Below are 22,530 nucleotides of genomic sequence, written 5' to 3' on the forward strand. Positions count from 1 at the left end.
CGCCCACATATTTTATCTTTTTCTCAAATCTAATAACACAAAAACAAATTGGACATTTATTTTAAGTCTAGCATTTTGGATACTCATTATCTATTTCGATGCCTTATCACTGTCCAAGATATTTGTATCTTTTCAAGATATTTTCAATAGTATCTTTAATCAATTAAGAAATCACTTATATCTAAAAAAGTCACAGCCTGCGTTAGGACCTAACCTCTACCTCGATAATAAATAAAAATTAAAATACTTAGTTTTAATGCCTCAGCATATTGTTCTTTTGGATATCATTAACTCAGGCTAATTCATTGTAGTAATCCATATTTAATTTGCTGTAGAAAAATGTGCGGTGGAAATTTTAATAATTTTATTATAAGAAAGTGCGTTCAGTTTTCATGCGAGGCAAATAAATTAATTAACTAATCTGTGTGTAATAAATCTCATAACCCCTCTTATGGGAATTAGTCATAATTTATCGTTTTCGTATGATATGCCTGGTTGTTTTGTAAAGGGGAAGATTACGTGCCTTAAAGGCTTTCGTAAACAAGAGGTGTTCGTATTTTCGGCAAATTTTATTCAAAACCATTTATCTTTTTGTAAAAAGTAAAGATTTGGTAATCATTTATTTTACCCAATTATTCTATATCAAAACTCTATTTATTATTATTCATGTAACCTTTTACAAAATTATTTGAGAGTTTTGAGTAATCACGAGAAAGGAAGAACGTTTATGTAGTTACTTACTTTACCTTCTTGATATATTTTTTCGAATAACCTGCGTCAGGTCACAGCTAGGCAAAGAACTTAAAACGTTTCTACGAAACCTCTCAGTCTTCTCCAATATCTGGCCATGTGTGCCCCACATATCTCACATACTATATTATTAAAAATGGAAAGATATTTCAGAGCCATTATTTTTGTGTTAAAATTACGACAGTGCACGTGAAGTGTAAATTCAAGACTTTCTAGAGGTACCTCATCGTTAAGTGCATCCAATGTACAGAATAATGAGACTCCCGACGGAATAATGAGAGTTTCAAGAGCATTTCCTTTCAGTTCATAGATACTGCAAAGACTATGGAAAGTTTAAATTTTAGTAGAAGGTTTTAAGTTACTATTTATACAGTTTTAAAATGTTCATAGTATGGCCTAAATTTATGAACGTAATTCATTTTTTTTACGTAATGTATTTATTTGTTTCTATATTTAACCATCTCAGACTAACGTGAAGAGGACCATTGTAAAGAAACCTAAATCCTTAAAATTGATAGGTATTTGGTATTACAAACCCGGAATGAGGGAAAGGGTTATCTCAAAAAGAACGATGAAAATGTCATTATTACTACATTTGAACAGCCTACAGTACTATACCATTATTGGAGCAGAACCAAATGAAATCCTACAGAAAAACAAATGAAGCTCCAACTAAATGTAGCCAAGAGATTCTTTTAAATTCCTTATAAAAAATCTCAAGCCGAAGTAAGGGGAACTTTATCTTTCGCGAGGCAATCGACAAAGTTTGTTCGGCTTCATGATAATAAGCCTTTTGAAGAAAAACTAAATGTTCGGATAGTTTATGGAGCCATTCAACTTTGAGCCATAAGTCTTAATATAAAAGGTAGAAGATGAATTATTGCGACTTCAGCCGCCTGTGTGGTTCCGTTTATGGCTTAATTTTGGTTGTAAATTATTGGATGAAGCAAAATATTATTTCATAGTTTGAAAAAGGATTTTTTGATTAGAAATTTATTTAAATCTTACTTGGTAACAATATACCTTAAGTATGAACAAATACTACATAAATCTAAATTAAACATTTTGATTGAGATCGATAAAGGATTTTTTTTAATATTTACACAGCGGGCAGCCGCACTTAAAGGATATATGTATATTATCAAAAAGAGTTTGAAACCATTTGCGAATTTCGACTTTTAATGTTTTAATGATTCAACAATTCTTAATCTTCCTGTCACCAGTCCAAGTAATACAAATCTCCGAAAATAAACACATTCGCAAGACCAAAACGTTTAGGTTGACATCTCTATATATTAGCGGTTGCAAAATAGAAAGGATGGAAAAGCGTGAGAACGGTTAAAGTCGGGAATGGTCCACTTGAATGCTTATTTTGCTGAAAACAGATTTGTTCACGACTTCCCTTGTACTGTAAGCTTTCGTAAAAGTACCTTCATCAATCCTTGCGAGGGTTAAAAGAAACCTTTATCAGGGCAGACCCAGATGTCTTGTGGAACTTTGAGTTGATGGAAAGAAAAGCGTGAATTGAAGCATACAGTATAATGCTATATCAATTTCTGAAATATCTGGCTATATGTGGTACTACCAACTACATGTTCGTAAGTGGACATTGCAATTAGCAGAAAGATGTTGGATGGAGGACATCAATCTCTACATGGATTACGCTGTTTCTAAATTGTTGTGAAACTTTCTTAATGGGAAGTCGGATTGACTGCGGCTCTATCTATCTTTAATAGAAAACTTGATTATTTTCAGACCGACCACGCAAGAAAATAAACTTACGTAAGCATCTGAAAATATAAATACATTATATTATTATATCGTATTCAATTCTGAAAAAAGCTAGATTTTCGGGAAGCCAAAAAGGTTCAAAATGCTTTGTTCCAACAATAGCTGATACAAAAACATTATGCTCTACATTTTTGTTAAATGTATTTTTAGGAACAAGCTAAGCGTTCATGCAAATTTGTATGTAAAACCAGTTTTATTTTAAACAAAAGCGGCGCAATCTCGGTATACAGTGCGATTGTCGAATGCGGTAAGCTTTAAATTACAAGAAATAAGAAACATTGCCTCTACCACGATATCTTTAACAACAGTCGTTGTGTAGACGATATGGGGCTCTACACTGCGCGTAGCGGCTTCTCGTTTACACAAAAACAACTGGCTAGTTTTAAGATCTCATGGTACGCAGGATGCACCAAAAGCATATCTCTTTGGTGCCATTGTTTTGTGCGGTCCGCATGCTTTGTCTCCACAACTTTTCAATTAAGCTTCGGTAGTTTACTGCACAAAATGGACAACTTCGACGTTTCATTATGAAGATTACCTCGGCTTTTGGTGAAAATTAATAAAGAGTTGGCCGACATTCAGAAAATGGGAACGACAGTATTTTCGGTTGTATAAAGTATTTTAAATTTTATCCACTTTATTTGGCTCTTGTCGGTGTAGCTCTTACTAAGTTTATTTAATCTTTTTCAATACTTTACCATCTCGTAAACTTTCTTATTATTTTGTCACTTCTGCTCATAATTTACCACAATAGGTAAATAAGCAATTTGTTTACCTAAAACCTAAAATCATAATTGCTTAAACCTCGCATAAAACTTCCACATATACTAATTAGTTTATATGAAGGTCATAACCGCCAATGCCATTAGCGCCATTATAACGCTGTTTTATATATTTGCCCTAATGTAATGACTAATGGAACCTCATACGTTCGAGGTACTATCTCGCTCCCTCATAGTCCTATTCTTGAGATCAATCAATTTCCCATCAGTGAGCCGTAGGGAATTTCGTCATATTTATGGGTTATGTAAGTACATAATATTATTTATGGAAGCACAACATTATTTTATACTTCTCCTGTATGAGTTTTTGTAATGCATTCAAACTCATCTATAATAAGTGTTTAAACATGCTTTTTCTTACTTAAATTTAAAATCAGATATTCCATACCTAAATGAGAATAATTATTTTAAATTATTGAATAATATCGTAATTATTCCCTGTATTCATAAAAATTATTCCAATTTCTCTTGTTTTTATTGAACATTTGTTTTTGTAATTATAAATTCATGATTTAATTAATATTCTTGCATTTTTAAACCATATTTCGTGATTTATTTGAAACCGCTTTATGAAATTAAGAATTAATTGTCTGGTATTTTTAAAATCAATGTAAGCAAACCTACCAAAAATTTGTGGCTTAATTATCTATCTGTAAGTAATATATCATTTTTTCCATTCTAAATGACGACCTCCGTGGTCGAGTGGCGCACGCACCGGTTTCAAGGTGTCGCTAGCTCTGAGGTCCCGGGTTCGATCCCCGGTCGGGTCAATGTAAAAATGCACATTTCTACATTTTCTCGGGTCTGGGTGTTTGTGGTACCTTCGTTGTATCTGAATTCCATAACACAAGTGCTTTAGCAACTTACTTTGGGTTCAGAACAATGTATGTGATGTTGTCCGCATTTATTTATTAAAAAAAACACAGGTGAATTCTTTTTATAAGTTTAATATTTATAAAATTGATAACAGTTACTGCTTAACTCTTAAAAAGACCTCTCGAAAAAATACATCATTATGTCACAGTTCATGTTCATGAAATTTCATGTTCTTTATTTCTGCTTGTACCCCATACCACTTCCTTACAATCCAATATCAATAGCTATGCATACATTACAGCTCAGTCAAGTCATGCTAAAGACAACGATAAGCCGCCTGCATTCATCGGTGGTCGGAATCCAGACTATCCATTAGCATTACTCCGTGCTATTAGACCTGACATGAACAATGCGTGGAGCGCTAACATGCCTGCAGCTATGTGATACCTTGCCGTCTTATCGTCAGTCTGATTTACTACTGCTTGTATGGATTATCGTAGATGATTGGTAGTTTACTTAGATATATATTTAAGTACACAAATAAAAGTTCTAGTTGTATACTTATTTCATAAAGAAGACTTTTGGGAAAAGACGAAAATGACTTTTACAGAATTATGTTAAAATAATAAGAATAATTTGGAAGAAGATTTTTTTTTCTACAAATATATGTTAATCTCTTTTCTTTCTAACAGTTTTTTTTGTGACCCGCTTGCAGTCAAGAGAAAAAGAAGTTATATTTTTCCTAAAAAATCTTTTTACTCTTTCTATTTAATTTTGTTGCGGATTCAACAGCAATCATTACACACAGCTCAAATGCTTTGGCGATATATCTTGTTTTTATGTAGATCCTGCATAACCGGCAGGTTTGTCTCAAAATAAATATCTGAATATTCACCATTTTAAAATGACTCTCAGTTATTTGTAATTCCCATAGTTTTCGCGGTAAATTTTTAACCACCCATTTATTGGCCACATTCACAAAAATCGTTACTCATTAAGCTGAAAGTTACCCCTAAATATTTAGCAGAATATTTACGTAACGTCCAGTCATCGGCATCATTTCACAGATTTGGATCGAGGCTGGGCTGGATGTTAACCTAGCCTCGTTCCAAATGTTGCATTCAGAATCCGGGGTGTAAATTAACGAGCTGTAACATTACCCGACCGCACTGTATCGTTGGTTATCAATGAGCCGTATTTACGGTGAAAACTTTAGAAATTGAAGTTTATTAATAGGGCTTAAAGTACTTATAATATATAGAGGAAAATGATGAGGATGTAGGTAATCTAAATAAAGCTTAAAGTACTAGTATATAGACTAAAATGATGTAGGTAATCTAAGTAGGCCAAGTAAGTTCTTGATACGGTTACAATTCCAATACAGTTTAATTTTAGTTTTTTCACTCAATTAATTTCATTTAATTGTTGGTTTTTTTATTCATAAAGTTGTGACTGAATAAACGAGTCACAAAAACAAACTATTAAAAGAACATCGGCCTTTAAAAAAATTGGAATTCTATTCCTTTAACTAAAAGCCACATTAAGACGATACCAAAAAGTATTGTGCGAGTGTATTTCTAACTACATTGAACAGCCGCGGCTTCCATAGAACTTCTCCAAGTTCTGGTATCAAAAGTAATATATCATAACCAGCAATGTATTCTAACTTGAGCGATATTTCTTTCATCGACTACCAACTTTAAGACACCAGGCTCTATACGTTTACATTTTGACCTTACTCAATCAGTTTTAGAAAACTTTTCACCTTTCTCCTAACTAATAAAATAGATGCTGAACATATTTATAAAATAAATTAATTAGCTTAACAACTATCTGCGTGTTTGTAGTTAATATATTAACACGTAGTTCAACGAACACCTATTTGTTTCCAAAAGGAACATTTAGCTATTAAGTTCAATGTTTATTGATAATTAAGCTATGCTAATGTCTTATTCGTCAGCTTCAATGTCAGTTTCTCGTGATCGATACATTTATAAAAGGTTTCAGTTTATTGAATTGTAGCATTATATCATGTTACTTTAGTAAGTTAATATTATAACAGTAGTTTTGCTACTCGTGAGTAAAACAGCTTAGCTTTCATTTATTGTTTTCTTGGATAATTCGAGATTTTTTTTTAACAATTTTTAGATGTGAAAACGGAATCAAAACAAAAAAAAACACTGTTCAGGTGCCAGTTGGACTATTGACTATCGTAAAAGTAATCTAAAAATAACCAATCTTAAGAAAACGAGCATACATCAAATCTATGATTGTACCTACGCATGCTTATCCTTATTTTTTATTATTTATGTGAAAATTTTATTTGCCTACCCATAACGGCTCATGAGATGGGCGTATATGATGACAGACGGACTTACAGACAAAAAACAAACAAAAACGTGCGAATAAAATACACTGTGTACAAATGAACGAGCATCATAATAAATTAAATATATTATTTTTGCTTGGCCATCATAATGCAAGCAAAGTGTATTAATTAATTAAATTAATTAATTCGTAGAGGAATAAGTGTCAAGAGATTGTATATATTTTATTATAAAAACATAAACGTGTTTAATCTATCTAATGACTTTGCGTCATAGCATACATTGTATTATGCACATGTTTACAATAATTAATAAAAACAGTAAATCAACATACATATTGCAATCTTCTGCTTGGAAAAGGTTTCTTTCAAGGAGCCACAACACCTGGTTTTCCGTCTTCCGCATCCGGTCTCAATCAGCCGCCTTTTTAGGTCATCGGTCGAACAGGCTGGACGTCGCTCAACATAACGTTTCCCAATTCGTGGTCTCAACTTAAAGACTCCTTTGCTCCAACGCCATCGGTCCTTTGATAGACTTAGTCTATTACCCCTGCAGCTTAATAACTCTACAAGCTATGATATATGATACAATTAACAACGACAAGAATCAAACAAATTACAGAATAAAAAATTCATTAGGTACGTATATATTTCACCGAAGAAGAATAGTCATGAAATTCCTCAAGATTTCGAATTATTTTACTTATTAAAAAGTTCTAAGTTCTACTACGAAACTTTGAGCTTAAAAGAATAACGCTAAAGACAGTTAATTAAAAATCTAAGTTTAAAAACCTCTTTTAACGGCGTTGAATTTTACACTTCCACGTTAGCTGCTCTTCTAACCGAAATGGCAAAATTTAATCTGGTATTTTATTCTGCATTTGAAAAAAGTTGTTGTAAAAGTTAGGTCATGGATTTTGTTGGTAAGATCCTAGTCATCTATTACTGATTCCACGACACTCGTCATCTGCTCAGCTAATGAACTTCGGAAGTAACTTAATTGTACCGTTTATTGATCTCGCTATCTGTCCCGATGATTCTGATTGGCTAGGCGCCAGGTGATTTCAAAATGAAGAAAAGTTTTTGCGAATTTTCTATTTGCTTTTGGTGAGGAGTGTATACTCTGCAATAAGTGGAAATACAGTTTCTGGAAACGTATAGCTTCGTCATCAACTCTTATAGTATAATTTGGAATAGTAACATCCTTTTTGTAATTTTGCCTTTTGAAACCATTTTTGATGGTGTAAAAAAAAGTTATTAAGCGCACTGATAAGGTATTGTCAGAAGCAATTTATGTAGAGTTCCATTATGGCTATCCTAATTTACTAAGGATAGGTATAAAAGCTTAAAATCAACCAGCAACGGTCGAAACAGCGGCATAAGAACTCTAATCTTCTCTTACAAATCTGCTGACACCAAAACAAAAAAAGGGATCGATAGTCATTCGATACAAACATTAGATATCGATATAATGCCGATGATACCACCTAATCCCTCTGAAGAATCAACCTTCGCAAGTAATCCTTAAGCCGAAAACGAGACTGGAGTAAAAACGGTTTTTTAATCTCTAAAAGCTTTCACCGAAATTCCTTGCAGTAATGAGAGTGTTTTTTACTCCTGTTTTCATTAATTGTGATGAAATTTCTACTGACTTAATGATAAATTGTGTTCATGATTTATAGAGAAAAATCCTTTTTCCGAATGTTTAAATATTTAACAAGCAAATTGGTTTTCTAAAGTTCTAAGAAAACTTCCTCAAAATCAGACAGTTCATTCGTTTTATTTTAGCCGAATGAGTGAGTTTAATGAAATTTCATTTTTTTGCTTGTACTTTAATTTTAACTCATGTTTTATTCTCTTCCTATTAAAATGTATATTTCATTGAAACTGTTTATTACTTTGGAACTACTTATGTTACTTATAAGTTACAATAAAGATGACTCACTTTATCTGGAATGTTATTTTCAACTGGGTATTTCACAATTACATTTTTCATAGACGGATTCATTGAGAATCACAAAGTTTACAGCGAAAAATTCTCTAGACAACTATACCATACGTAGAACACTTGACCAAATTGACAAAAAAAAAACGAAAAACATTTTTTAACTGTTAAAGATATCAAATAAGAAGTCATGTTTATTTAATAAGCGGCCATCACGCTTGTTATGTCAGATTTTGCATCGTGAGAGGGATTTGCACGAACGTTTGACATTATTATATTAAGGCGCCTGACTTGAAACGGGTAGCGATCTCGCCCAGGAATATAGCTGGCACTTCGGTTGCAAAATCCGCTTTTTATTGGTTGAAACAAGGTTAACCTCTAACTGAAACTGCTCATATATGGCCCCATGGCGTTAAAATAAAATATGTGGTCAAAATTTAAATCATTTTTTTTAATAAAAACTACGCGTACGTTGACTGTGTGATTTAATGTACAAAACCTCACAAGTTCGATTCCAAGGCAAATAAAACGGGAATAAAAAAATTGCAGTAATGAATTGAAATAGTTTTTAACGTAAGATATCGTTGTGATGTTATCCTTCAGCAGGTATTTAACCCGCTGAAGGATAAAGGAATGAAACCTAAACTAGTTTTCAAATATTGTAATTTGGAATCGCCAACCTCAAAACTTCCTTATAATGCGTAGGGGCCTCGGCCAAGGAATGGGATAAGCTGGTGATTTTATAATTTGTTACAATTTATATATGTCTAAATAATATGTCTTTGCAATTTGATTATTAATTATAATAATCATGAATTGATTATTAATTATAATAATGATTATTAATTATAATAATGATTATTAATTATAATAATCAAATTGTAAAGAATGTAAACACTCCTACAGGCACATAAATCTCATTACACCCCTCGCGGTTTGCACCCATATCATTCTGCCATCGCTTTTTGGGCATACCATCTCGGCAAAGTCCTTTGGCTAACTCCTTTTATATGATGAGCAGTTATAAACATACATGATACTAACGAAACATATTTTATGAATTTTATACGGCATACTTACAATAAGAGCATGAATGTATATTTATTAATTCAAATCTAGATTTAAGCACGTGAATCGTACTAGCCCAAGCGAGACTAAGTGCTATGTACATGACCTGAGATATAGTCTATAAAATAGTTGGGAAGACAGTGTCGTCTTTGATATGTTTATGATCACATTAAACGTATATGCGTTAAATGTGACTCTTAACACGGTATCTTTATAGCTTGCATATAATTAATTTATCATCAGACAACTAAGGAAAAAAGATTATTATAATATTGTCACTTTGAGCATGTTTGTGTGTAGTTTTAACCAAATGAAGTCGGCTCTCTGGACTTGTAACATAATACAACATAATGACAAATGTTTTGTTTAAGCTCATCGAATTGCTCAAATTAGCTTGATAAATTTTAGTCACTTGATTTGTCCTACTGAACTGATATTTCCATATATTCATTATTATAATTCCAACCTTTGTATTGCGTTTTCAGGCAGAGCTCATCTCGTAGGGTTTATCGTTGTCAAAAAAACAGTTTACAAAAATCCATGTTATATTCAGAAAACATTACAATAATTTATACATTTCGAAACAATTCGACATAAAACATTTACGTAAAAATGCAATTATCATAGCGCCAAGTTAAATACTACTAACCCATATTTGCTTACGATGTCTCTATTACTTCATACTTTTATCTGTAGTGTTTATTCCTGGGTAATGGCTCTTAAGTCACCGTCGTCACTGATAACCCGATAAAGAGAATTACATTATCTCAATATCACGCTACGGTAGACATTTTTATTTTATAGTCTTATTTTATTTGAACTCGAGGAAATTCTCTTTGTTGTTAAGTCATTATTGATTTTGATAAGAAATCAAACAAGAACTTTCTTATTTTCCCGTAAAAGTTTTTTTTTTAATTTTCGCCTTCAGCAAAAGCCTAATTAATGAAATGCTATCAATAAACGGGCCTCCATCACCTACTATCCAAATAATATAATAAATAACTGTAATTTTTGTTTTAAATCACGCTTTTAGGTAAAAATAGAAAAATTAAAACAAACTGTAAATCGGAACATATTTTTTAAATCTTGTTTAATGTCCCATGGGAACTTAAAATAGGGTTTTTTTTTCAGCGGTGACGTATTGCCGCGGCATCGGCAGCTTGCCGACACTCAACTACAGGCCAGTATCACGTTGAACATTGGTGCGTAAACACGACGCTGGCAAGCGGAGTCGTACGCGCGAAACTTAGTGGAACAGATATTCAAAATAAATAACGAATATTTTCCTCAATAACTTTTATTGTCTGTGCTTTTGATAAACTTTTTTTATTATAGTGCAACTTTTGTTCAGTTGAAACAGTTCCGTGTTTGAATTTGGTTTTGTTTGAGATATAACGACTTTTTGGTAAGTTTTTTGATGGACATTTTTTTATTTATATTTCTTTGTTTGTTGTTATTTAAAAAGTTGTTTTAGATGTAAAATTATAAACTTTTCGAGGTATTGAAAATTGAACCTATCAATTTATCACAGATAATTTTTACACTTCTAAAATTATTTCAGAAACTTTTTCTCTACATTTCTGCATGTGAATATTTGTTACTTCAAAAAGTTTTGAAATTATTACAGTTGGTGTCAGTCATGTGACTGAACAATGTATATTTTACAGAGTTCGCAATCCTAACACATAAATCTAACGTAAGCTATCAATAAAAATGCCAATAAATTTTAATTAAAAATATCTCTTGACAGATTTACGTTTCGGTTCGATCATATTCAATTTATTTTTTCTAGTGTACAGAACATGAATAAATTTAGATGTTGGACTAATGGAAAATGCCATCATCATCATGAGCTCGTAAATTATACTCTTCTGGGCATAATGTTCAGAGACCTTTTCTTTTCCTTACAAAAGTAACGTAATATTTTTAAAGAATCTTGAAGTAATGTAGTGGAATTAAGTTGACATGGCTCGTTAGCTTTCTGAATTGAGGTCCAAGTTAAGATGATATTTTTACAAAGAAATTTCATTAAAATAAAGGGGCATTAATTACAGAGGAACTAAAATAATTATAGAAAGTTAATGGAACTTGAGAGCAGATAATGCCCAACAGATGCTATATACTAATTGAAAAGTATATCGAAAATATTCTTTTATAATAAATATATCCCACAAAAATAAAATCATAAATACATTTCTTCTGTCGGGCACATCAATATGATGTATAATTATGTTTTAACACAAATATGTTAGATAAACTATTATAGTATACTATATCTCTCTATTACAGTGTTTCCCAAATTGTATCGACTTCGTCCCTTTTTTTTAATTACCTCTTTAACTTTTTATAGTAACTATCGGGTCGGGCACTCCCGATAAATACGCGTAAGTAAACCGTTGCATCATTTCACAATACCACTTTAGTGCTTCGGAGAACTCTTGACAGCTCAAAAAAACTTATTTTTTCCAACGTTAACCATGTACACTTCGATATTTAAATGCAAAAACAGAAAGCCTACTTTCTGAGATGATGCAAAACAATACAATTTTCATAAGAAACACATGTCTAAAGTGTAAACAGGTTCTGCTACGATAAAAAGACTTTAAACGTTAAAAAAAATAGAGATACGTCAAATCTAAGCTCTCCTCAAACAATCGACAGTCAGTTTTCCAGTGAAACCTTCCTATACGTTCCACAGTACATTAGTTTCAAATGTGCCATCTCTTATCTTGAACCAAAGTGTAGCGAAGCAGAATTGTGCCAACTTGCTGACTACACTCTAGGAGAACTAGATCTCCAAGTCTTACGTCAAACTATGTCCTCAAGGTGTAATAACATTAGGTATTGAGCTTTTGTCAGGAAATATCTAGGTTAGGAAAAATTTAAGAAAATGGTCATATTTGTAGTTTGAAGCTTGTTAATCAGTATTATTCAATATTTACTAAAGTATTCAACCATTGAATTTTCAATTCAATTATTTAATAAAGTGCCACTTTTGGATATTGACATAAGTTGCGCCAAAACACCAACAGCAATTTTGTTTGATTCAATGTGTAATTTAACCTTTAGACATTATATTATTGTTACTAGTCTAGACTGTCCCAATGCTGGGAATAGCCACCGCTTAATGAAACGACATGAAACAAAAAAAAAGAAAAATGGGACGTAGGTAGGTAATGTAGGTATCACATTGTCTGGGTATGGCGTCACAGTGTTTAAATCTATAATCAACGTGCTATTTTTATTTCAAATAAGTGAAATTTGGGATCAGGATAACTAAATTTATAACCAAACTTGGGTACTTACAAAATATTGTATACTTTAGAAGTATTCTAGATTGCTTGTTCGTCCTAGACATTTCAGATATTCGCAAGCTGTCACAGTGCTTGCGAACACTTTGTATCCTTGACAAATAACTTGGACACAACATCGCAGAAACTGATACCCATTGAGATCAGACGAAGTTGGTCTTTTATTACAAATGTTGCGAGGCCAGTATAAGTTGGACTCACGAAATGTCACTGCTTAGCTGTTATATAAACACAAATTGGATAGCTCCAAACGCTACATAATAATAGTTTGCAAGTTTTTGACAAAAGAGAGTCACCATTTTACCACTTTCATAAAGTAGTTATGTCATTTGTAATTGGCCGTGAAATGTGTTGGAGTGCAAGCCGCACTTGAGATTTTGTCATAATATAACACGTATGTCAACATTTTAAATCAGAGAGGGACACATCTCTGGATGGTTCAAAATCTTGACATTTGACAAATATCAATCCATCAGAATAAATACATTAAATTACATTATCAAAGCTAATATATTTAAACTTACATTCAAAGAGAATTCTTTAGAAACAACAGTTCATTATTATCTAATTTCCTACTCGTAGCTTTGAATTGGCATCTCGCCCGAAACACTAACCGTGCCAAGTTGTATGGCACTTTAAAACACAAGTTTTAAGTTCTACATAGGATACTCTTACCGGTACTTATACTTTTAAAATAAGGCTATCAACCTGCATAACAATAAAATCAACAAAGAAACAAATAATAAAATTATTTCCTTTCTTAAAAAAACTACAGATTTGCAAATGAAATGAAATGAAATTGCAGCTTGCAATGCAAAGAAAAGTTTCTTACCAAAGAGTATGAATAGCTATGAAATAATTAATTTAATTTTGATTTGTTGTTAAAGCCGCAAAAAACTCTCAAAATAGTACTCTATCAAAATTTCCTTTCTCTACCTTTAAAAAGAGCTGCTACCCGGTAGGAACAACTTGAATTGACATAAAATTCATTTGACATTTATTTATATTTCAAACGTCAATACTAAGGACCTGTGAATGAAGACAGTATCTACACTTCACCGCTTCCTAGTATTTCAAATCAACACCCATAAAGGAGAAACGTCCTGACAAACTCAAGATGTTTATATATTCAAATAAACATTAACTTCCATCACTATGACGTCACACAATAGACATTATACATTGACTGGTGAGTTTTTTGTCGGCATTTACATGTATATTTTTATCTAAACAGTTTTTATCAGATAGACGTTACCGATGTGATTCTACTATTTGCTGCGGTAGAAACCAGTCTCTTTCAGACTGGTTTCTACCGCAGCAAATATCTCTTCTTAATTTTTAATGTATTTTTTTCTGCTTGACGCCCTTTATGGAAAAAGGTTATTGTCAAGTAGTAATTGTGCCTAATGTTACATCATAGCCTTGAAATTGTTTTTCGTGTCCTGTTACGCGATTTTCCTAACAATATGCTAAGGAAATTGAAGTTTCGTGTTATGTCCAGTAAAATGTTAATCTATTTCTGTTTACTATGTACATTTTTATTACAGAATCTGTAAACAAGGTGCTGTCGTAAACATCTACTGTTTGGTAACATTGAATAGTAAAATAGGATAAGTATTTACACAACATTCTGAGAAAAACTCAGACGAGTATATCCTTTAGGTTAGTATCTCTTGGTTAAACTTTTCACTGAAATGGTTCAAAAATATGTAATAGCATGTCTACTGCATACTTTATAAAGTAAAATATGTTAACATATTACAACGATATTATACCGTATCTTCAAAGACCACTTAATTTCAAGAGTTTTTTTTGGGGCTGTTGGGTGGAATACCCAACAGATCCAAATGACTCTTCCTGCTTTTGGTTGAGTGAAGTGTCAGACTTCTACTGACTAAAACTCACCCATGTTCCTTCTTTTGCCCCGTTTATACCGGAGTCGCGGTAACCCTTTCGGACAATCTCGCTAGCATGGCAGGCATCAGCACTAATGGGCCCCACTTAGTTTGCTGACATCTCTCTGAGGCGCGCATGAAGACGAACGTGGTATCCAGTACGGGCCCAGTCCTGAGAGATTACCGCCAATTCTTAAAGTAACATCTTTGCGGGTTTCGACGAGAGATGGCGCTTTACACCAAATATGACGCTGTCACACATCCAAAACCAAAATAATACCTATTACTACAAGACGGATAATTTTAAAACTGCATTAATGTATATCAGTGTGTCATTAAACAGATACGGTACTGACGTTTAAGTATTCCTCTTCATTGAAATTGATGCTCATGTTAAATTTTTGCTCTTTCATTTTGAGTAGATCAAAATTGTCTGTTTACCTGCGCACAAAATCCAGCAGGTTTTAATAATTAGTTTACAAGGGCTCTCGTTACATTAAAGTACGTTTCAATTGAGTTTACCCAGATTTTTGACTCGCTGGCCTTTCACCGCAAGGTAAATTGTCCCTTTGAATTTATTATGAAGGCTTAAAAGTGGTATGTCGTAGTAAGGAAAAACTGTGTTGAGAGATAATGATGCTTTTGTCTTTCCATCATTATCTTCCCATGGCGATTTTTTGCTCGTTCTATAATAATTTTTGACACAAAGGACAGTGGTTCAAAAATGTATTTTAAGTCACACTGTCTACATAAAAACGTGACTTATTTTTGTATCTCTAAGGTGCTCTAAAAGAAAAACTGTACTATAGTGGAGTTGAATCACAACGATGCAACGTGCGTCGCCGTCAATCAATAACACAGACGCTTTGATACGACTCTACTGCCATATGAATGGGTCCTCATTGTGTATCTATATCATGCGTACCTACATGCATGTGTGCATGTGGTACCTACTTTACCTATGTTCTACTTTTGTACCGCTTCTACGCTATCTGCAAGCAAGCGATGAAGCGTGAGAGTAAAACTGTCATACAGTTTCAGATTTCCTATGTTAAATTGAAATGAAGAAAAGTTAAAAAAAAATTGCACGCGCTAAAAATTTGTGGCGCGTATAATATGAATATAGCACGCACTTAGCATATTCCTCCGGTCTAGAAACACCTATTCGTTTACATATTTTTCTAAAAACTTATCTAACGAGTTTATCAGTTGAAACTAGAATGGCAATAAAAAAATGTAATTATAAATTCACCTCGAGACAGCTACTTTGCTAGAAGTAAGTTATCTGATATTATATCTTTATTTACTTAAGGAAAAGTAGAAAGATCCAGTGGTTTATTTTATACAGGTTTTATGGCGGGATTATATTCTTATCAAACATTTTATGCTATTGTACTACGGTGATACTGATTAGATAAGTTTACGGTTGTATTATAACAATGATGATTCGAGATTATTGTAATCTTCCTCTACATTTAATACAGAGTTTACTCGGACTTCAGAACGAAAACCTCTTTTTAGGTGAAGAATAAGCTCTTTTTGTACAATAATTAGTATAATTATTGCACGGATAGCTGAGCGGTTCGGGTTCGATCCCCGCATAAGACAAGCATTTGCGTAACCCACGAATGCTCGTTGTGAGCCTGGGTTTCTTTGTGTATGATTCCAATATTTGTACCACCCGTGATACAAGTTTTAAATAGGTTATTGAGGTGGTCGTTTAAAAAAAAGTAACATCGGGCCCAAACTTTCTAGTAAAAAACTATGTCTATGTAAGAATATTTTGCATTTTCAATATTGGATAGAAATTGAATATTCTACAGCATAAATGTATTTAATGCATTCAGCATTACTAGTCACCTATATGAATTTTGTTAAATGTCCTCGTTATGGATTTGCTCGAACGATGGTAAAGTTCTTGAAAAACAAACAAAGCATGTAAGTCGTCACAATATCCTGAGTAAAGCTTCCGAGTGAATAGGTACATATATGCCATCGAGATTAAAAATCTTTTATTTTTCAGAATTATGCTATTCAGTATCATTTTTATGTACGCATTCTGCAATTAAGCCTACATTTTACTTCTATATGCACTATTCATCAATAAATTTGCTAGAATGGTAATTTCAGTAAAAATATAAACTTTTTTGTTTAACTTTTATAAAAGTGCACCTTTACTAATTTCCATTTTTTATTTTTAAACAATCAAAGGATGCTAAGGAGATACTTGGTCATATGGGATTAAGTAATGTCTATTTGATTAAATCGAATAAACAGAAAGAAAGACCATCCAAAGTTTCCATTCATTGTTTTGTCATGTCAAATATCAATTTCAATATTCGTTTTCAGATAGGAAAGTGACGTAACAGTTATCACCAGAAAATATTTTGACAGACACCAATACTGAGATTGATTGGTTCCGGTTAAAATCCTATCTAGATACCTATCATTTTTATTGTGTCATAACCAAAGGACGATAACGGAGCAAAAATTAAAAGAAAAATTCTAGGTAAAGCAACGATTGGTGCGGACATAAACTGACTATTTTTTTCAATGAAATTAGTTTTTCAGAACCATCTATTTGTACGAAAACAGTGTAATGTGTTCCGAAATTATCGTTTTTCACACCTTTGCACGTTTAGTCTTCTGAATCCAAAGGGTTGAAACGGAAACATATAAGGCACCGCCCTGTCTATCTGTCCGTCCGTCCGTCCGTCTCCAGGCTGTCTTAGTAACTCTGTGACAGTTAGAGAGGAAGATATTTCACACATGTTTGAGGAATTTCTGTTTTTGCTACAAATGAACGTTGTTACGTTTATAATACTTATGCGTATTAGATGACAAATAAATTAAAGCTTGGTTGGTGGTTTGATCCTAAAATTTATTTATAAAACACCAAAAGTGTCACGATCGCAGTCGCACTTGACCCTGTTTAACACATTACTTTACTTTTAAAAACTTTGCCCTAATTTAAATCCAATTTCAAGTTGTGTTGAGAAAGAAAGTTTAAGGTGCTAAATAAAGTACCTACCTCATTAAAGTTATTGAGTTGTCAACATTACATAAATTACAAAATAAATGTCAACTTATGACATTTAAATAAATAAAACAACAAACGGCTTGTTTTAATGGTGTAAAACTTGCACGTGCACGGGCCAATAACAAAAATATGTTTCAAATTTGAATTGTACATTGCCTGTTTTTTTAAATAAATTACTCAAATAATATCCTGCAAATAAAATGGAGGATACACTTTGATATGAATATAATTTGCTTTGTGTTCATATTTCTAATGTTAATGAACATTTTGTGAGATTTTACAAATGTATTTTTAAGCATCGACTAACAGTTAGTGAAGGTACTCAATATAAATTTATTTGTTACGTAAACGTAAATGTGTGCATATTTAATTGTTATGTTATAAATGGCATAAATGGTAGTCTTTATATGTTAGAAACTTGATGTTATATTGGGAACTTTAAGCAATGACCTTTTCTGAAAAGTAGGTAAGATTGAGCGCCACATCACTTGGCAGGAACTCGGTGACCGTAGCGCTGACCTTACCTAACCCTTACCGTTTACCCGGTGCCCGAACAACAACCATTTTATTATAATTACATAGGTAATAATAAGGTCCTGGCCTCTCTAATATCTTGACCAGTATTTCACAACTTGGTTGTCACTATTAGACACGCCGCAGGATGTCAAGCCAAGCTCCATACATACAAACGCAAAATCAATGGATTTCTTTAAATCATAAGACATTTTTTCTTTGTATTTAGTTGCTTATATTAACCTTCCCTTCTTTCCTATAAAATAATCTTTAAATCTCGTGTTTCTATGCAACACAAACAATTGTGGTCTTGAAAAAAATCAACCAATTAATTGTATCTTAACTGTTAATTACGAGTAAAAAAATTCAAGTACACAACATTATTACTTCATTAAAATTAGGATTATTATAACGGCTTTCTGAAAACTTTGAAGTTCAATATTTTTGTTTGGCTGGTCGAAAATTGTTTGAGCCTTTACCGCTCTTGATAAAATTTTCTTTACTTTAAGCTTATTAAAATGGCTTGTAAGGCGTGCTCTTTTGCAAATTTTATTATTATAATGAGGCTGACTATCTTTCGTTGTTGGTCTAAAATTTTTTTAGTTTTTTTTTTATGTAGATACTTAAAAGTTACAACATATAAGAATCACCATCATTCCCCTGTCCGTATCCTAATTATTACAACATGCAAAAATCATCATCATTCCCCTGCCCTTATCCCAATTATTTTATTTGGGGTCGACGCAACATGTCATCTTCTTCCATACCTTCCTATCGGCCGTCATCTCACAAGAAACACACTTTACAGCCATATCGTCTTTCACACAATCCATCCATCGTTTCTTTGGTCGTCCTTTTCCCCTATATCCATCCACATCCATGCTTAACGCCTTCCTTACCACATGATTATCATTCCTCCGCAAAACATGCCCATACCATGACAGCCGGTTACCACGTAGTTTCTCTGTAACCGGTGCCACTTTCAAACTTCCCCTTATATACTCATTTCTTACTCTATCCGCTCTCGTAACACCAAACATTCCTCTTAACATTCGCATCTCTGCTGCATGCAATTGTCTTTCATTCATCCCTTTTGTCGCCCAGCACTCTGATCCATACAAGACAGCAGGTCTGACCATGGTCTTATAGATCATCCCCTTAAATTTAAGGGGAATATGGGGGTCACAAATCGTTCCCGTTACCTGCCGCCATTTCATCCATCCTGCGTTAATTCGGTGCTTAACCGCCCGATCTATTTCGCCATCGCTCTGAAGGAATGAACCAAGATACCGGAAGTCGGAGCAGACTGGAAGGCGCGCACCATCAAGCTTTATAGCTTCAGGACTGGAGAGACCGCCGAAATCGCAGAACATGTATTCTGTCTTTGTTCTGCTGATTTTCAAGCCCACACTCTCCAGCTTCTGTTGCCACACCTCCAATCTGCTCTGGATCTCGGGTCCATTTTCCCCAACCAGAACAATGTCATCGGCAAACAGCATGCACCAGGGTGCCTCTTCCTGTATGTCTGCCGTAAGGGCATCCATAATCAGCAGGAAGAGGTAAGGGCTTAATGCCGACCCTTGGTGCAAGCCCACCGCCACACTGAACCGGTCGGAGTTGCCAGCAGACGATCGGACGTATGTACAGGATTGCCTGTACATAGCACGAATTAACTCCACATACTTTCCAGGCACACCTTTCTCTTTCATAGCCCACCATAACACTTCACGAGGCACCTTATCATAAGCTTTCTCGAGGTCAATGAATACCATGTGCAAGTTCTTGTGCACACGTCTGTACTTCTCGCACAGTTCGCGAAGTGCAAAGATGGCATCCATTGTCCCTCGACCTGGCATGAAACCAAACTGGTTTTCAGTAATCTCACTCTCTTCTCTCAATCTTTTCTCTAACACCTTTTCCCATACTTTCATAGTATGTGACATGAGCTTTATCCCCCTATAGTTGTTGCAATCTTGAACATCCCCTTTATTTTTGAAGATGGGCACTAGCGAGCTGGTACACCATTCTTGTGGGATGTCTTCTTCATGCAACAACTTATTGAAGAACAAAGTCAGCCACACATATCCTTCATACTTTAGCACCTTCCATACTTCACCTGGTATTTCATCCGGTCCCAAAGCCTTACCATCTTTCATGCCTTTAACTGCTGTCATTACTTCCTCCATGCTAATTTCTCTTACTAATCCCTTATTAACCTGTGCCTCTTGAAGTATACCATTCCAGCCATTCTCTTCGTTCATAAGTTTTTCAAAATACACCTTCCATCGCTCTTTTATTTTGTCATCTTCACATAATAAATCTCCACACTCATCTTTCATGCATTTCATATGTATTACATCTCTTGCTCGTCTTTCTCTCTCTTTTGTAATTCGGTAGAGTACCTTTTGGCCAATAGGGCTATCTAGAGTTTCGTATAACCTCTAGTGCGCCCTAGCCCTGGCAACTGCTACCGCCTTCTTTGCTTTCTTCTTGCATTCATTGTAAAGTGCCTTTTTCTCATCTTTCAAACTTGCATTCATAATTTCTACCCCTTGCCATTCTTTAAACGCGGCCTTTTTTTTTTAGGACGTTTTGTACCTCTTCATTCCACCACCATGTATCCCTGTCTATCAAACCTTTACCTTTTGACTCTCCACATACGTCTTTTGCGCTTTCTCTTATACACTTTGCCATCTCACTCCAGCATTCATTCACAGATTTTCCTAAACATGCAAAAATCAAACACGTTAATATAAATTCGATTGGTACGAGTACAAAGGCATTACCTATTTCTTATGTAATTTTTACCACTACACTCGTTGATAGGAAATTTCAAAACAAGACATCTACTTTACTTTTTTTTTACAAAGTGTTACTCAAAGAATTTATTTCTCTTATCTTTTTTTATTGTGCCCAAAAATGCAATACCACCACGGTTATTAAGTTCTGGATTATTTCTCTATTTGGCAGCGACGAAAACCTGATAAAAATATCCATAGAGCGAAGAAAACTTCTAAACGTGTAAGAGGTCCTTAGACCCTTAGCAGTAGGAAAAATAAATGCCGATAAAATAAAGTAGGCCATGAGCATCTATCTATACGTTAAATCCCTTAATTAAATCAAATTAGGGCAAACTTGTTAGTTATTTCGCAATTCAATGACTTTTCTTGTAAGTTGAAGAAATTTTGTTTCTTCACAAATACTCGCACCTAATGTATTCTATTATACCTTTGTTTTAGTTTATGTATAGTCTACAAAATAGGGTTCCTTGCTTCTAGGAATATAATTTTGGAATTTATAATAAATGGTTTTGGTTCGTTAGCAAATTTCACAGCTAGCTTCTATGAAATATGTTATTCATTAATATTGTCTTAAAGCATAAAACCACTAGGGACACTAGAAGATAAGTTAGCCCGTGGACCTACTTATGTGTCACTAAACTATCAACGTAATTATAAATATGAATAATGTTTTAAAAAAATAATATATTTCTTTCACAAGTCTTACTCTGCCAAGCTGCTGGAAGAAACCTTAAAGAACCTTTAAGCATATTTTTTATATTCAATTCTATAATGTATTTCTGCGTGCATTACAGAATAAAAATAACGAGTTAGACCTTGGAAAGTTCTTGTATTACTTGAACCTTTCAATTTCAATTTCAATTTCTTTATTGCATTTCCACAATGTTATTTTACATAAAGATCTTAAATCTAGGGTTGGACATACATTATGGACCCGGTTAGGGCATAGCAAAATATCTATATCTAAGTTATTAAATCTAAACACTTATGACAGTATACATTATATAACACTACATAACTTTTACTTTACCTTTGCATATACATGTGTCGTTGTGTAGAGCACACCTTTCAATGAAATTTAAGATATTCATATAAAATGAATAAAAGTTAAGCTAGTTAAATCTCGAGAAAAATAAGACCTCTATTGAAATCTATTCTATGTATTTGCTTATATAAGCAAAATACTTGTGTTTCATTTGTTTTACAAAGTTTAGATAATCTGTTAACATTTTCGGTAATAACCAGTATCGGTTTTGAAAGATTTATGGATACAACCCACACCCACGCGGGAGTCGCCTTTTTCAGCTAATAATTCCAGAATCCATCCCTTATAAAAACCCATTTATTTATATTACATTTCGTAAACAAAGCGAAACCTATACAAATACCTACTGCTTTATTAGCAAGGCACGTTTTATTTATCGGGCCAGCAATCAAATTAGTATTTCAAAATGAAAAACAAATTCGTTTAGCGTTTTTTGTCTGGCCATTA

At 33.4% G+C, this 22,530-nt stretch overlaps 1 protein-coding gene across 1 annotated transcript in view; it reads left to right on the top strand.

Moving 5' to 3' along the window:
• Positions 1 to 10,661: 10,661 nt before the first annotated feature.
• Positions 10,662 to 22,530, top strand: part of LOC113497651 (prolactin-releasing peptide receptor-like) — a 62,595-nt gene continuing 50,726 nt past the window's right edge. Inside the window, exon 1 of the mRNA XM_026877314.1 lies at positions 10,662 to 10,883. The gene's annotated coding sequence lies outside the window, so the exon portion shown is untranslated. The remainder of the gene's footprint in view (positions 10,884 to 22,530) is intronic.

Source organism: Trichoplusia ni, chromosome 1 (genome assembly GCF_003590095.1).
Source record: "Trichoplusia ni isolate ovarian cell line Hi5 chromosome 1, tn1, whole genome shotgun sequence".
Taxonomy (NCBI): Eukaryota; Metazoa; Arthropoda; class Insecta; order Lepidoptera; family Noctuidae; genus Trichoplusia; species Trichoplusia ni.